Source organism: Chiloscyllium plagiosum, chromosome 1 (assembly GCF_004010195.1).
Source record: "Chiloscyllium plagiosum isolate BGI_BamShark_2017 chromosome 1, ASM401019v2, whole genome shotgun sequence".
In the NCBI taxonomy this organism is placed as follows: Eukaryota; Metazoa; Chordata; class Chondrichthyes; order Orectolobiformes; family Hemiscylliidae; genus Chiloscyllium; species Chiloscyllium plagiosum.
In genome coordinates, this window is record NC_057710.1 from 17,921,597 (window position 1) to 17,939,355 (window position 17,759).

Here is a 17,759-nt window from a genome sequence, read left to right on the forward strand (position 1 = left end):
ACCAAATTCCACATAGGTTGGCATGCCTTCCCACCTTATCCTGTTGGTCATTCCATTAGACTTTCCTCTGCCAGCCTGGCCCTTCCTGGAATACCCAATCGAGTGAAGTGCAGCAAGCCAGAATGATTAGTGAGACAAAGGCAAATGAATATTGCAGAGATCCAACCTCTGGTCCAAACATGGGATCACTGTGGTAGATGGAACACATAGAATCCCTACAGCGTGGAAACAGGCCACTTGGCCCAACTGACCCTCAGAAGAGTATCCCACCCATTCACCTACCCTATTGCCTTTTGCATTTCCCCTGATTAATGTACTTAACCTACACATCCCATGTACACAATGGGCAATTTAGCATGGAAAATTCTCCTAATGTGTATATCTTTGATCAGCAGGAAGAAACCGGAGCATTCAGAAGAAACCCACATAAACTGGGGGGGGGGGGGGGAGAATGTGCAAACTTCACACAGACAATAACCCAAGGCTGAAATCGTACTCAGGTCCCTGGCACTGTGAGGTAGCCATGCTAACCACTGAGCCATTGTGCCACCTAACCTCTGTCAGCAGATTTGATACTGAGGGCATCAGCTGTCATTTCAGCAGGTACCCTACATCTCCAAGAAGCCAAACGTCCAATAAACAGCAAAATTCATAACTAATCTTGGAGGAAACTGCTTGGGAGAGGTCACAGCACAGAAACAGAAAAGGAAATAGTTTTGAGTGTAGCTTTACTATAAATCTACAATAATGAGTAGAGTGGATTCTTTCTTGATTATTTGTTTTATTGGGATATGTCTTTTAATTCAACTTAAAAATATAAGCCATAAGTATTAAGTTAGCCTGGAGCAGTGTTTTGTAGAGGAATAAAACAGTGTTATTTTCTATGTCTGCAAATAGGAAGAAGCAAAAATGGCCCTTATTAGAGTGATATGCTCGTCTTGTCAGATGTGGGAGTTTAGGGAGAGTTTCCATGTTACTGAGGATTATATCTACAATAAATGCCGCTGGTCACGAATCCTATCAGATCGAATAGAACGGTTGGAGAGACAGTTAAAGGAAATGTGGAATTTACAAGAGCAAGGGGGTGCGATGGATGGCAGCTATACGAAGGGAGAAAATCCACAGATACAATCGCATAGATGGGGTAACTCCAGGACAGGTAGCAGAGGTAGGCAGGTAGTGCAAGAGTCTTCTGTGGCAATCCCCATTTCAAACAAGTATGCTGTTTTGGAAAATGTAAGGGGTGATTGATTCTCAGAGGAATGAAGCACGAACAGCAACGTTTCCAGTAATGAGACTGATTCTAATGCAATGAGAGGTTTGTCGGGTTCCAAGAAATCGAATGTGTTAGGGGACTCTCTAGTCCAAGGCACAGACAGATGTTTCTGTGGCCAGCAGAGAAAAATCAGAATGGTGTGTTGCCTCCCTGGTGCCAGGATCAAGGATGTGTCAGAGAAGACACAGAATGTTCTCAAGGGGGAGAGGGCCCAGCAAGAGGTCATTGTACAAATTGGAATCTACGACATAGGAAGGGAAAAGGATGAGGTTCTGAAGGGAGAATATAGAGAGTTAGGCAGGAATTTAAAAAGGAAGTCCTCGAGAGTAGTTATATCTGGATTACTGCCGGTGCTATGAGGGTAGAAATAGAAGGATAGAGCAGATGAATGCATGGCTGAGGGGCTAGTTGTATGGGAGAAAGATTCATATTTTTGGATCATTGGAATCACATCTAGAGTAGAAGTGACCTGTACAAGAAACCTGAATTGGAAGGGGACTAATATTCTGGCATATTTGCTGGAGCTGAGCGAGAGGATTTAAACTGGTAAGGTCGGTGGGGTGGGACCCAGGGAGATAGTGAGGACAGAGATCAACCTGAGACTGGTACAGTTGGGAAAAGGAATGAGTCAAACAATCAGGGCAGGGAGGAACAAAGCAGAGAACAAGATAGGACTAATCAATTAAACTGCATTCATTTCAATGTAAGCGACCTAACAGGGAAGGCAGATGAACTCAGGGCATGGTTAGGAACATGGGAGTGGGGTATCATAGCAATTACCGAAACATGGCTCAGGGATGGGCAGGACTGGCAGCTTAATGTTCCAGGATACAAATGCTACAGGAAGGACAGAAAGGGAAGCAAGATAAAAAGAGGAGTGGCATTTTTGATAAGGGATAGCATTACAGCTGTGCTGAGGGAGGATATTCCCGGAAATACATCCAGGGAAGTTATTTGGGTGGAACTGAGAAATAAGAAAGGGATGATCACCTTATTGAGATTATATTATAGACCCCCTAATAGTCAGCGAGAAATTGAGAAATAAATTTGTAAAGATATTTGAGTTGTCTGTAAGAATAATAGGGTGGTTATGGTACGGGAGTTTAACTTTCCATCCATAGACTGGGACTGCCATAGTGTTAAGGGTTTAGGTGGAGAGGAATTTGTTAAGAGTGAACAAGGAAATGTCCTGATTCAGTATATGGATGTACCTACTAAAGAAGGTGCAACACTTGACCTACACTTGGAAAATAAGGCAGGGCAAGTGACTGAGGTGTCAATGGGGGAGCACTTTGGAGAAAGGCTAATTTTGACATTATTAGGCAATAACATTCAAAAGCTGATTGGGGCAGATGTTTGCAGGTAAAGGGACAGTTGGAAAATGGGAAGTCTTCGGAAATGAGATAAGGAGAGTCTAGAGACTGTATATTCCTGTTTGGGTGAAAGGAAAGGCTGTTAGGTGTAAGAATGCTGGATGATTAGAGAAATTGAGGTTTTGTTAAGAAAAAGAAGGAAGCATATATCAGATATCAGCAGGAGACATCGAGTGAATCCATAGAAAAGTATAAAGGGAGCAGGAGTATACTTAAGATGGAAATCAGGAGGGAAAAAAGGGGACATGAGATAGCTTTGGCAAATAGGGTTAAGGAGAATCCAAAGGGTTTTTACAAATACATTAAGGACAAATGGGTAACTAGGAGAGAATAGGGTTCCTCAAAGATCAGCAAGACAGCCTTTATGTGGAGTCACAGGAGATGGGGGAGATACTAAATGTGTTTTTTGATCAGTGTTTACTGGGGGAGATACTAAATGTGTTTTTTGATCAGTGTTTACTGTGGAAAAGGACATAGAAGATATAGAATGTAGGGAAATAGATGGTGAAATCTTGAAAATGTCCATATTATAAAGGAGGAAGTGCTGGATGTTTTAGAAATGCATAAAAGCGGATAAATCCCCAAGACCTGATCAGGTGTAGCCTCAAACTCTATGAGAAGCTCGGGAAGTGATTGCTAGGTCTCTTGCTGAGATAGTTGTATCATTGATAGTTACAGGTGAGGTGCCGGAAGACTGGAGGTTAGCTAACGTGGTGGCCACTATTTAAGAAAAGTGGTAAGGACTAGCCAGGAAACTATAGACCAGTGAGCCTGACATCGGTGGTGGGCGAGTTGTTGAAGGGAATCCTGAGAGACACGATTAACGTGTATTTGGGCTGAGGAGCGCCAGATGGAGCTTAATTTACATAAATGTGAGGTGCTACATTTTGGAAAAGCAAATCTTAGCAGGACTTATACAGTTAATGGTAAGGTCCTAGGGAGTGTTGCTGAACAAAGAGACCTTGAAGTGCAGATTCATAGCTCCTTGAAAGTAGAGTCGCAGGTAGATAGGATAGTGAAGAAGGCATTTAGTATGCTCTCCTTTATTGGTCAGAATATTGAGTACGGGGGTTGGGAGGTCATGTTGCAGCTGTACAGGACATTGGTTAAGCCATTTTTGGAATATTGCTTGCAACTCCATTTTGACAGAGCGGCGAGGAGAGAATGATTGATTAGATTAGATTACTTACAGTGTGGAAACAGGCCCTTCGGCCCAAGTCCACACTGACCCGCCAAAGCGCACCCACCCAGACCCATTCCCCTACATTTACTCCTGCACTTAACACTACGGGCAATTTACCATGGCCAATTCACCTAACCTGCACATCTTTGGACTGTGGGAGGAAACCGGAGCACCCGGAGGAAATCCACGCAGACACGGGGAGAATGTGCAAACTCCACACAGTCAGTCGCCTGAAGTGGGATTTGAACCCGGGTCTCTGGCGCTGTGAGGGAGCAGTGCTAACCACTGTTCCACCGTGCCGCCCACGGTGGAGTGAAGCGAGGGCTGCCGGGAAGGGTAAGTTTTTCCCACTTAAAAAGGGACTTACCTCGGGAGTCGGGCCTCCATTTTGACAGAGCGGCGAGGAGAGACGGTGGAGTGATACGATGGATGCCGGGTAAGGAAGGGCTTAATTTATATTTGGGCAGTGGCTAAACCGAGATACTACACGTATGGTATCTCCCTCCCCCTCCCCTCCCCCCCCCCCCCGGCTCTAACCAGAAGAAAAAGACTATGTAACATAAGGCTTTTATATTTTCTTTATCTTTCTTTTTCATATATTTAAGTGCATTGTTTGGGTTTTAGTTAGTTCATAAAAAGCTAAGCTTACAATGGTATGGGACCTCAGACCCGTGGCATGTGCCTCTTGCTTGATGTGGGAGCTTAGGATTGTGTCTGACATTCCTGACTCTTACACTGCAAGAAGTGTTTCCAGCTGCAGCTATTGTTTGTCCGCATGATGGCTCTGGAGCTACGGATGGACTCACTGTGGAGCATCCGCGATGCTGAGGAGGTGGTGGATAGCACGTTTAGTGAACCGGTCACACCACAGGTCAGAATTGCTGAGGGAGACAGTGAATGGGTGACCAAAAGACAGAAAAAGAGTAGGAAGGCAGTGCAGGTGTCCCCTGTGGTCATCTCCCTCCAAAACAGGCATACCGTTTTGGAAAATGCTGAAAAATCTCAGCAGGTCTGGCAGCATCTGTAAGGAGAGAAAAGAGCTGACGTTTTGAGTCTAACTGACCCTTTGTCAAAGGGTCTGATGCCCTGCGACACATTGACAGGTTTCAATTCGCAGGCCCTAACCACCTTCTATTCACCATGGATGTGCAATCTCTTTACACCTCCATACCACATCAAGATGGCTTGAAAGCTCTTCGCTTCTTTCTCGAAAAGAGGCCCGAACAATCTCCATCCACCACCACTCTCCTCCGCCTGGCTGAACTTGTTCTCTCTCTCAACAACTTCTCCTTCAACTAATCCCATTTTCTCCAAATCAAAGGTGTAGTAATGGGTACCCGAATGGGTCCTAGCTATGCCTGCCTTTTCATGGGGTATGTAGAACATTTCTTGCTCCAGGCCTATCCGGGTCCCGTTCCACAACTGCTTTATCGGTACAGCTTTGACAAAGGGTCAGTTAGACTCGAAACGTCAGCTCATTTCTCTCTTTACAGATGCTGCCAGACCTGCTGAAATTTTCCAGCATTTTCTCTTTTGGTTTCAGATTCCAGCGTCCACAGTAATTTGCTTTTATACCATTTTGGATACTGTTGGGGGAGATGACTCACCAGGAGAGGGCAGCAGTTGTCAAGATCATGGCACCGTGGCGAGCCTGATATTCAGAAGGGCGGGAAAAAGACTCGTAGGGGATTCTATTGAAGGGGGGTAGATAAGCGGTTCTGTGGCTGAAAACAGGACTCTCGGATGGTATGGTGCCTCCCAGGTGCTCGGGTCAGGATGTCACCGATCGGCTGCAGTGCATTTTAAAAGGGGAGGGTGAACAGCCAGTTGTCTTGGTGCATATAGGCACCAAAGACATAAATAGAAAATGAGATGAGGTCCTGAAAGAAGAATTCAGGGAGTTAGGAGAGAAGTTAAAGGGGAGGACCTCAAAGGTAGTGATCTCGGGATTACTACCAGTGCCACGTGCCAGCCAGCATAGAAATGAAAAAATAGGCAGGATGAACACGTGGCTTGAGAGATGGTGTAGCAAGGAGGGGTTCAGATTTGTTGGACATTGGAACCGGTTCTGGGGAAGGTGGGACTATTACAAAATGGACGGTCTACATCTGAACCAGACCAGAACCAATGTCCTTGGAGGAGTTTTTGCTACTGCTGTTGGGGAGGTTTTAAACTAATGTGGCAGGGGGCTGGGAACCAGAAGAGAAAACAAGTAGGCAGTGAGGTGGAGACTGGAGACTGAAAGAATCATAATGTAACATTAATAAAGGGAAGAGTAGGCACAGAGCAGACGTGCGCAAAAAAAACCTGCTGGCCTAAAATGCATCTACTTTAATGCAAGGAGTATAGTGTGTAAGGCAGATGAACTTAGGGCTTGGATTGGTGCCTGGGAGTATGACATTATTGTCATCAAAGAGACTTGGTTGACAGAAGGGCATGATGATTGACAACTAGATGTTCCAGGATATAGATGCTTCAGACAGGACAGGGAGGGAAGTAAAAGAGGGGGCGGAGTTGCATTGCTAGTCAGGGACGATATCACGGCTGTGCGAAAGGAGGACACTATGGAGGTCTTGGGTAGTGAGGCATTATGGGTGGAGCTGAGAAATAAGGAGGGTGCAGTTACATTATTGGGGCTGTATTACAGGCCTCCCAACAGTGAGCGTGAGGTAGAAGAACAAATAGGTAAACAGATTATGGAAAGATGTAGAGGCAATAGGGTAGTGGTGATGGGAGATTTTAATTTTCCCAACATTGACTAGGATACACTTAATGTCAGAGGTCTGGATGGGGTAGAATTTATAAGAAGCATACAGGAGAGTTTTCTAGAGCAGTATGTCAATAGTCAAATGAGGTAAGGGGCCATATTGGACCTGGTACTGAGGAACGAGCCAGGCCAGGTGGTAGAAGTTACGGTGAAGGATTTCTTTGGGAACAGTGACCACAATTCTGTAAGTTTTAGAATACTTGTAGACAAAGAAGAGAGTGGTCCTAAGGGAAGAGTATTAAAGAGTGGGCGGCACGGAGGCACAGTGGTTAGCACTGTTGCCTCACAGCGCCAGAGACCCGGGTTCAATTCCCGCCTCAGGCGACCGACTGTGTGGAGTTTGTACATTCTCCCCGTGTCTGCGTGGGTTTCCTCCGGGTGCTCTGGTTTCCTCCCACAGTCCAAAGATGTGCAGTTCAGGTGAATTGGCCATGATTTGTGAACCGTGGATGACAGGAGAAATTGTACGACTAGCCAAGAGAAAAAGGGAAGCATATATAAGGTCTAGGCAATTAAGAGCAGAATGGGCCCTTGGAGGAATATTGGAAGAGTAGGACAAGTCTTAAATGAAGAATCAAGCAGGCTAAAAGGGGTCATGAAATAGCTTTCGCGAGCAGAATTAAGGAGAATCCCAAAGCATTTTATTCTTATATAAGAAGCAAGCGGGTAACTAGAGAAAGGATTGGTCCACTAAAGGGTAAGGAAGGAAGGCTGTGTGTCGAACCTGAGAGAATGGGTGAGATTCTGAATGATTACTTTGCATCAGTGCTCACTGAGGAGTGGGACATAATGAATGTTGAGATTAGAGATAGAAGTTTGACTATTCTGGATCATGTTGACATAAGTAGGGAAGATGTGTTGGGTAGGCTATAGGTTATTCAGGTGGACAAATCCCCAGGACCGGATAGGATCAATCCCAGGTTGCTGAGAGAGGTGAAAGAGGAAATAGCTGGGGCCCTAACAGCTATCTTTGTGGCATCCTTAAATACAGGTGAGGTGCCAGAGGACTGGAGGGTTGCTCATGTTGTCTCCCTGTACAAGAAGGGTAGTAGAGATATTCCGGCTAACCACAAACCAGTGAGCCTGACGTCGGTAGTGGGGAAGTTGCCAGAGAGGGTACTGAGGGATAGAATCTATGTATATTTAGAAAAGGATGAGCTTATCAGTGATAGGCAACATGGTTTTGTGCAGGGGAGATCGTGCCTTACCAACTTAATAGAGTTCTTCGAGGAAGTGATCAAGTTGATAGATGAAGAAAGGGCTGTTGATGTCATATACATGGACTTTAGTAAGGCGTTTGATATGGTACCCCATAGAGTCATAGCCATAGAAATGTACAGCATGGAAACAGACCCTTCAGTCCAACCCATCCACGCCGACCAGATATCCCAACCCAATCTAGTCCCACCTGCCAGCACCCAGCCCATATCCCTCCAAATCCTTCCTATTCATATACCCATCCAAAGTGAAGTTATATAGTGTGCAGGGTGTTCTAGCTAGGCGGATAAAAAACTGGTTGAGCAATAGGAGACAGAGTAGTTGAAGGGAGTTTCTCAAAATGGAGAAAGGTGACCAGGGGTCAGTGTTGGGGCCACTGCTGTTTGTAATATATATATAAATGATCTGGAAGAGGGCATTGCTAGTATGATGCTTTCTGCTACTCCACACGAAGATTGGTGGAGTAGCAGAAAGCATAGGGTACTATCAGAGAATACAGGAGGATATAGATAGACTGGAGAGTTGGGAGGAAAAGTGGCCAATGGTTTTCAATCCAGACAAATGTGAGGTGAGACTAATGCTAGAGCGAACTATAAAATGAATGGAAAAGCCTTGGGAAAAGTCGATGGGCAGAGAGATCTGGGAGAGCAGGTCCATTGTACCCTAAAGGTTGCCACATAGGTGGATAGAATGGTCAAGGCGGCATATCGTATGCTTGCCTTCATTGGACAGGCTATTAAGCATAACAGTTGGCAAGACATGTTAACATTGTGCAAGACATTGGTTTGGTCACATTTTGAATTCCGAGTACAGTTCTGGTCACCACATTACCAAAAGTATGTGGACACTTTGGAGAGGGTCAGAGAATGTTTACGAGGATGTTGCCTGGTATGGAAGCTGCTAACTATGAAGAAAGGTTGAGTAGGTTAGGTTTATTTTCATTAGAAAAAAGGAGATTATGGGGAAACCTGATTGAGGTTTACAAAATCATGAAGGGAAAAGAAAGGGTGGATAGAGATAAGCTTTTTCCCCAGGGTGAAGGATTCAATAATGAGAGGCCACACTTTCAAGGCGAGAGGTGGACAGTTTAAGGGGGATGCACGCGGCAAGTACTTCACACAGAGTGGCGGGCGTTTGGAACGCGTTGCCAGCAGAGGTGGCAACATTTTTTATAGTGTACAGTTCTGGTCGCCACATTACCAAAAGGATGTGGACACTTTGGAGAGGGTGCAGAGAAGATTTATGAGGATATTGCCTGGTATGGAAGATGCTAGCTATGAAAAGAGGTTGAGTAGGTTAGGTTTATTTTCATTAGACAAAAAGGAGATTGAGGGGGGACCTGATTGAGGTTTACAAAATCATGAAGGGTATAGACAGGGTGGATATAGACAAGCTTTTTCCCAGGGTGAAGAATTCAATAACGAGAGGTCACGCTTTCAAGGTGAGAGGTGGAAACTTTAAGGGGGATACACACGGTAAGTACTTCACACAGAGGGTGGCGGGCATTTGGAACGCGTTGCCAGCAGAGGTGGTAGAGGCAGGCACGGTAGATTCATTTAAGATGCGTCTGGACAAATGCATGAGGACGTGGGGAGCAGAGGGATACAGATGCTTAGGATTTGGCCGACAGGTTGAGACAGTACATTTGGATCGGCTCAGGCTTGGAGGGCCGAAGGGCCTGTTCCTGGGCTGTAAATTTTCTTTGTTCTGGTCTCCTTCCTATCGGAAGGATGTTGTGAAACTTGAAAGGGTTCAGAAAAGATTTATCTGGTCAGCATGGATGAGTTGGACCGAATGGTCTGTTTCCATGCTATACATCTCTATGACTCTATGACTCTTTGACTCTATGACACAGACATCACTGGCTGGCCAACATTTATTGCCCATCCCTAGCTACCTTTGAATAAGTGGTGGTGAGCTGCCTTCTTGAACCGCTGCAGTCCACAAGCTCTATGTTGGACAACAATACCCTCATAGCAGGAATTCCAGGACTATGACCTAGCCACAATGGGTCATAAATTTACCAAAATATATTTCCAAGTCAGGATGTTGAGGGGCTTAGAGGGGAACTTAGTTGGTGGTGCATCTGCTGCCCTTGGTCATGGATTTGGAAAGTGCTATCTAAGGATCTTTGGTGAACTTCTGCAGTGCATCTTGTAGACAGTTACACTGCTGTTACTGAGTATTGGTGCTGGAGGGATTGGATCCTAGTGGATGTGGTGCCAAACAAGCGGGCTGCTTTGTCCTGGATGGTGCCAAACTTTTTCAGTGTTTTTGGAGTTGCAGTCATCCAGGCAAATGGGGATTATTCCATCACACTCTTAATATAAGTCTTGTGGACAGGCTTTGGGGAGTCAGGAGGTGAGTTATTGCAGTATTCCCAACCTCTGACCTGCTCTTCTTACAACTGAGTTCACGTGGTGAGTGCAGTTGAATATCTGGCCAATGGTAATCTCCAGAATGTTGATATTGGGGGTTTCAGTGACAATAATGCCATTGAATGTCAAAAGACAATGGTTCAAAAGTCTCTCATTGGAGATTGTCATGCTTGACAATTGTCGGGTGCAAGTATTATTTGCTACTTGTCAAGTCAAGCCTGGGTATTGTCCAAATATTTATGCATTTGATCATGGATTGCTTCAGCATTTGTGGAGTTGCAAATGGTGCTGAACATTGTGCAGTCATTCCTACCTCTGACCTGATGATGGAGTGAAGATCATTGATGAAGCATTGATGGTTGGGCCTAGAACACTACCCTGAGGAACTCCTACAGAGATGTCCTGGAGTGAAATGGCTAACCTCCAACACCACAACCACCTTCTTATGTGCCACGTATGACTCCAACCACCTGTGAGTTTGTTCCTAGTAACTGTTGATTCCAGAGTGGAATTCCAAAAGGACATTGACGCATTGGTGCAGTGATTGAATAGGTGGCAGATAAAGTTGAATGAGGAGAAGTGTGAGATGATTCATTTTGGTACAAAGGACATAGAGACTGTATAAAGTAAAGGGTACTACTCAAAAAGGTGTTCAGAAGCAGTAAGGCCTGGGTGTTCATCGACATAAAAATGGCACATCACATAGATGGAACTGTTAATAAAGCGTATTGTATTAGAGGTTTCATTAATGGAGGCATAAAGCATGAGGGCAGGGAAATAATGACGAAATAAGAAACATAAGGAATTGTGGATGATGGAAATCAGAAACAAAAACAGAAATTGCTGGAAAAACCCAGCAGGTCTGGCAGCATCTGTAGAGAGAACAAACGCTTCAGGTCCAGTGACCCTCATTCAGAATGGGTTTCTCTTCACAGAATCTGCCAAACCTGCTGAATTTTTCCAGCAATCTTTGTTGAAGTGATGATGAGCTTATCTAAGACATTGGTTTGATCTCACCTGGAGTTTTGTGTACAGTTCTCTCTGGTACATTACAGGAGAGGTGCGATCACATTGTAAAGCATGCAGGAGAAACTTATGAGACTAGTTCTAGGGAGGAGACACTTCAGTTATGAGGAAGGACTGGAGGAGTTGTGATTGATTTTCTTGGAGAGGAGACGACTGAAAGAAAATTTGATTGAACTTTTCAAAATCGTGAGAGGTTTGGGCAGATTGGATAGGGAGAAGTTGTTCCACTTGTAAACAGATCAAGACTCAAAACACACAGAGAATTAAAGTGTTTTGTGAAAGAAGCATATGCAATGTGAGAAAAATGTTTTCACGCAGTGAATAGTGAGGGTATTGTCTGTATTTCCTAGAAGTGTGGGGGGGGGGGGGGTGTGTGCGTAGGTTCAAATTAAACATTCAAGAGGGCATTGGATGAAAATTTAAATGGAATGAATGTGCAGGGTTACAGGCAAGGGTTAGGAAATTGTTATTAAGTTAAAATGCTCAGACAGCCAGTTCAGACACAATTGGCTAGTTGGCATCACTCTGCATTGTGAACATTCTGTGATGCTGATACAGAAGCAGTATATTGTAGATGCTGGAAATCTGAAAGGAATACAGAAATTGTTGGAGAAACTCAACAGGTCTGACAGGAACTATAGTGAGAGAAACTATAGAGTTATAGAGTCATAGAGTCATAGCGATGTACAGCATGGAAACCGACCCTTCGGTCCAACTTGTCCATGCTGACCAGATATTCCAAACCAATCTAGTCCCACCTGCCAGCACCCTCCCTATTCGTGTACCCACCCAGATACCTTTTAAATGAAGAAGCATCCTAAAAGATTCATAACATTAACTCTGTTTCTCTCTCCACAGGTACTGCCAGACCTGTTGAGTTTCTTCAGCATTTTCTGTGTAATTGTGTGATTCTCTTTCATCCTGCGAGTGATGGGCAAAGAACTGCTCATCATAGCAATTTGAACTGATCTCGTCTGCCAGCAATGCACAGAGGGAGGTCTGGTGAGGGTTTGTGCAAACTTTTCCCAGCAGCACTGGCAAATCGCTCTGCAAGGATAGCATCCTGGTTGTGTTCGGGGGCAACCCAACAGTCCTGCACCCCACTGAATCAGACTCGATATCTCAGACCTTATGAAGGACTCAATTACTTCTGAAGTGCTATCCCATGAGATTTGGTACTGGACAAAAAGGAACAGGAGTGGAGCAGGGGTTTATGGAATGCCATCAGGAGATCAGTAGTCGGATGCAAAGGAAGAGGAGAAGAGCCAAGGATCAGAAACTGGATATGAAGGAGCAGGAGCAGAATGGGGATTAAGAGTTTAATTCCTGGAGTAGGCTTGGTAACAGATGACTGTGACTACAGAAATAGGAGGCTTAAAGAAGGTGAATGCATTTTGAAGTTGACAGATCTTGCCCGCTTCACTCCATGTGTTTCCCCCCACATCCCCCGCTCCCCCCCACCAGAAAAGAATGTAATCCTAGATTTATCTTGCTACTGTATGCCCTTTGAAGAATGGTAATGGGATATGCTGTGCGTTCTGTTCCACTCCTGTGGTTTCTGAAGTGTGCAGGTTGCTAAGAGAACCCACCAATTATTAGATGATTGATAGCAACCCACACTGTGCAAAAAAAAACCTCTCTTCATGGATACTCTGTTCATTTTGACGTGTTGTTCCAGGCATCAAACAGATGTCAGGAGCTGTCAGTGCTGGTGAATCTGCCATGCAGCAAGACTGTGACCACCCACAGTATTGTCTACCTAGTGTCTGAGGTTATACTTGGGAACCATTCCATTCAGTGATAGGAGAAAAGATGAAAATTGTATTCTTGCTGTTATTGTACTCACTGCCCTTCAGGGATTCATTTCTGGTTTTCACATTAACACTGTAGATTCAACACTCATCACTTTACTTGCCTGTTCTCCTATTGGCAACAACAATAAACACCCTTTATAATTCTGACCCTGGGAGCAATAGCAGAAAGTAGTTCTATACAGACCTCGCTTTATATGGGCTTTGTAATAGTGAAGGAGTCATAAAGGAACGAACAAAATCCTGTTAAAAGTTATGGCATTTCAGCAAACCTTATTTAATGCTTTGCTTTAAAGTACTGTATTTACTTTGTAGAGGCTCAGGCACCACCGAATAATAGAAAAGCCAATTTCTTCGCATGATCGTCATCTTGTCAGTCAGAGAAGAAGACATAGCCCTTGAGGCGAAGTTGTCTTCACAAACTCGTTACATTCTGTCAACCTCTTTCAGAGAAAGTATAGTAAGGTTGTCTGTTCTCAGCGATTAACTTTGAAAGAAAAATCCAACATTGCATCACCATATCTGATTGTGCTTATACATGGGGCTGTAGCCATATGCCAAGGCATAAAAGGCTATGGGCCAAGAGGTGGAAAATAGGATTAGAATAGGTAAGTGGATGTTTTTGACTGGCCCAGACTTGATGGGCCGAACAATCTTCTTCTATGCTGTAGAACTTTACGACTCCTCAGTGTACACAGCAGCTTTAACACAAGAAAATGAAAACATCCAAAAAATTACTTTTCACACAGAAAACAATATTAGAAAGTAAACAAAATGTTAGGTGGTATCTGGGGGAGGAGAGAGAAGCAGAGAGATCTAGGGAGTAGACTCAAGAGTTTATGTGGTTGAAGGGGCAATCCCCTCCCAGTGGGAGAACAGAGGAGGTGTGGAGCCTTGGAAAGATGTCAATGGAAGGATAAAAGTTGAACCTTTTTGAGATAATTCAGGGTGAGGAAGGACAATCCAGGCAAGTCTTTTTAATTATTATTCATTCATGGGATGAGGGCATCGCTGGATCTTTACCTAGTCTGGAGTCACATGTAGGTCAGACCAGGTAAGTGCAGCAGTTTCCCTCCCTAATGGACATCAGTGAACCAAATGGGTTTTTCTGACAATTGATTCCTGGTCATCATCAGACTCTTAATCTCAGATTTTTTAAAAAAGATTGAAATCACAACCTACCATAGCAAGATTCCAGCCCAGGTCCCCAATCCAGTGATCATGCCACAAGACCATTGCCTCTTCTTTCTGCTTGTTTCTTTTCCTGGAAGTCCAAAGCATGAGTTCATGAGAAAATATTATCAGTCATCAGCAAATGTTACCCTAACAGCAAATAAGGGGGGGTGGTGGTGTAGTTGTGTTATCACTGTACAAATAATGTCAAGATCTCAGCTGGTATGGGTTCAAAACCCACACTTGAGGTCTCTGAGTTCCATTATTTTAATGATGACCCTAAATCATCAATTATTGTAAACTATCTGGTTCTTTACAGAAGGAGATTTGCTGTCCTTCACTGGGATGGCCTGTCTGTGACTCCAGGCTGATAGCATTGCAGGTGGCTAATGGCCATTCAGTTTTAAAGACAATTAGGGATAGGCAACAAATGCTGGGTTTGCAAGTAATGCCCACATCACATGAAGGAAGGTTATTAAAGACACATTGATGTGATTTCACAGTATTAAGTATGACCGTTTTTTTCAAGTGCCTAAAAATCTTGAAGATGAAAGGGTGGAGTAATGAAAGCAGAAATGAGTTTTTGAAGCACCGCCTTCTTGACCTGCAATCTTCTTCCCGACCTCTCCGCCCCCACCCCCTCTCCGGCATATCACCCTCACCTTAACCTCCTTCCACCTATCGCATTCCCAACACCCCTCCCCCAAGTCCCTCCTCCCTACCTGTTATCTAAGCCTGCTTGGCACACCCTCCTCAGTCCTGAAGAAGGGTTTATGCCTGAAACGTTGATTTTCCTGCTCCTTGGATGCTGCCTGACCTGCTGCATCAAACTGCAAAGTCTAGCAACACATTTTTCAGCTCTGATCTCCAGCATCGGCAGTCCTCACTTTTTCCCTTTTGAAGATCAATTTGATTTAGCATTACAATGTAGACATGATAAAAATGATGCACTTCTGATTTTATCTTGATGTGGTTAAGGGCAAATGGTGGGAGTTAGAGAATTGAGCCTAGTCTTCATTGTCACAGTGAGATCTGAGATATGTTACGTCTTGTATAGGCCTGCAGCAAGCCACAGCTATTTATTAATGAGCCTCAGAGGAATATCGAAAACAGAAACATTCCCTGTGCTCCTTTTAAGGGTAACTTGTGAGACCAATTCGCACCTGGGACAAGCCTCTATGCACTTTCTCCAGGAAAATGGGGTTCAGGATCTGACGTACAGGCTAAACATGAGCCACTGAACTAAGCTTTCTTCACATAATGTAACAGCTCTGTCTCACTTCCAGTGAGGTGGCCTAATTCCTGATAGCTGCTGAAAAGTCGCTGATAATATGAAAATGTACCAAGCGCGGGCTCTGAATGTGCCCGCGTAGACGTTAATAAGAGCAAGCTTGTTCCGAAGCCTGTGCTTTCCCAACCCTCAGGAAAATGGCAGAAAGTGGAAATGGGAATCCCAGCTACACCATTCAGCTGCCATTATTTTAAAATTGAGTCTCCATTCTGTCTTATCTACGCCCAGAATATCCAGCCTAAAATGTTTATAGAAAATAGACAGATATGCAGAAAGTTGATGTCTTGTTCCTGCAGAGAATGATACCTTTAAAAAAAAAGTTTTGACTTCTCAGTGATCAAATGAAAGGCATTATACATCAAAATCTCGAGTCTTAAGATTCTTACTATGACAAACTAAAAACGTCACAGATTAAACAATGTTGCCTTAGTTGCATTGCAAAGTGCTGCCGAAAACATATACCTCATTAGTTTCTTAACAACATTGGTATCCACATGCAATATTTTTACATTCTAGCCTACTCTCCATAGAATTATAGTCTTTATGGAACTCAGTTCAAAATTACTACCAGCTTCCTATTCTGCCTACTTTGCCAAGTTGCAACATGATATAGCCACCAAAATACCTTCTTTTTAATCTTCTGAAAAATCTATCCTCCAGTGACTGTGTATGTGGATTTTGCACATTCTCCCTGTGTCTGCATAGGTTTCCTCCCACAAGATGTGCAGGTTAGATGATTTGGTCATGCTAAATTGCTTCATAGTGTTCTGGGATATGAATACTGGATGGTTTAGCAATGGAAAATTTCTCTGCAGTGCCCAGGGTTCTGTAATTTAGATGGTAAAATGCAGTGGTACAGGGGCAGGGAGGGTCAGTCTGGGTGGGATGCTTGAGTCAGTATGGACTCGATGGGCCGAATGGTCTGCTTCCATACTATCATGATTCTATCAGTCTATGATTCAATTAAACCCATCTCCAGTAGCACCATTCACTGTGAAGAATATGTGCCTAGCCATGTTAGGATAAATCTTTATAGATTTCCAATTCTTGCCAGATCCCACTTCTTGACTGAAGGACCAGCCTCCACGAGCATTCCATCTGGTATTTAGCATTGAATAATCTTTTCCTTGCTGCTTCCAGCCAATGCTATCTCCTTACCTCAAGAACTCCATTCATCTCCTTCTCTCTTTCTATTCAATGTTTCTGAGACAGAAGGTCTGCAGTAACAAGAACATTTATTTCTTCATTTGTTTTCTGATGTTAAACCTGACACCATTCCTATGTCCATGGTCTCCACAGTAACCAGTCCACACTATCATCAGACAAAATATGCAGCAGATCACAGGACTCCCTGCATTTCTGTATTTTACTTTACATTAAAAAGACAGTTTAAACCATAACCAAGCCTTATGTTTCTAAAATTTAGTTCAGTACAAATTATGAGAGTGTTTTCATCAAAAGGTGCTCTACCAGCCATAGACTAGTAGTTTGGTAGACTTTGCAGTTTGATAGATCGTAATTCATCACATTTATTCAAACCTCAAATTTAATGCATGCAACCAATTCCAATTCATCAACGCACATTCCCTCCAATCATATTATGCAGGATTTGTCATCCAGACATAATAGACATGTAAAACAAATCCTATCCCATACATAAAATGTCCCCAATTATATATCTATTTTGATAGTCAGCATGCAAACCAACCACATCTTTACCTTTACTCTTTAGGGAATATGTTAAGAATCTAATAATTCCAGCATTTAAATAACAAATGGTAAAATAAAATTTAGCTATTTTATCCCTTCATGTTAAACTGTTGAATGAAAAACTCATTGGACTGCAATAAAAAATGATGTTTATGTTGGTCATTTTTATCCACAGTTTAGAGAAATTCAAATTCAAGGATAACCCCAATCCTGGAAATAGCATCATTTGGCAAAGGATTTGAAGATTTATCACTGCATAAAAAGCAATGGGGCTAATAATAAAAAATAACCTCATCTCCTTATACTCTGAATGATTTTGTTGAAAATACCAAACAAGAGCATTCATTTCAATCATTTCAAAGTATTTTATTTGCAATATAGGTTATGCAGTTGACATCAGGGTATTTTGTTCCGCCAGCACTTATCTTTCTTTTAATCTATTTCCAACATCTCTGCATCAAGGTCAATATTATATGCACTCACAAATTCATCTGACTCTCAGTGAACATCATGTTTCATATATTTGTTGAATTGCTATAATCAGATTTTCAAT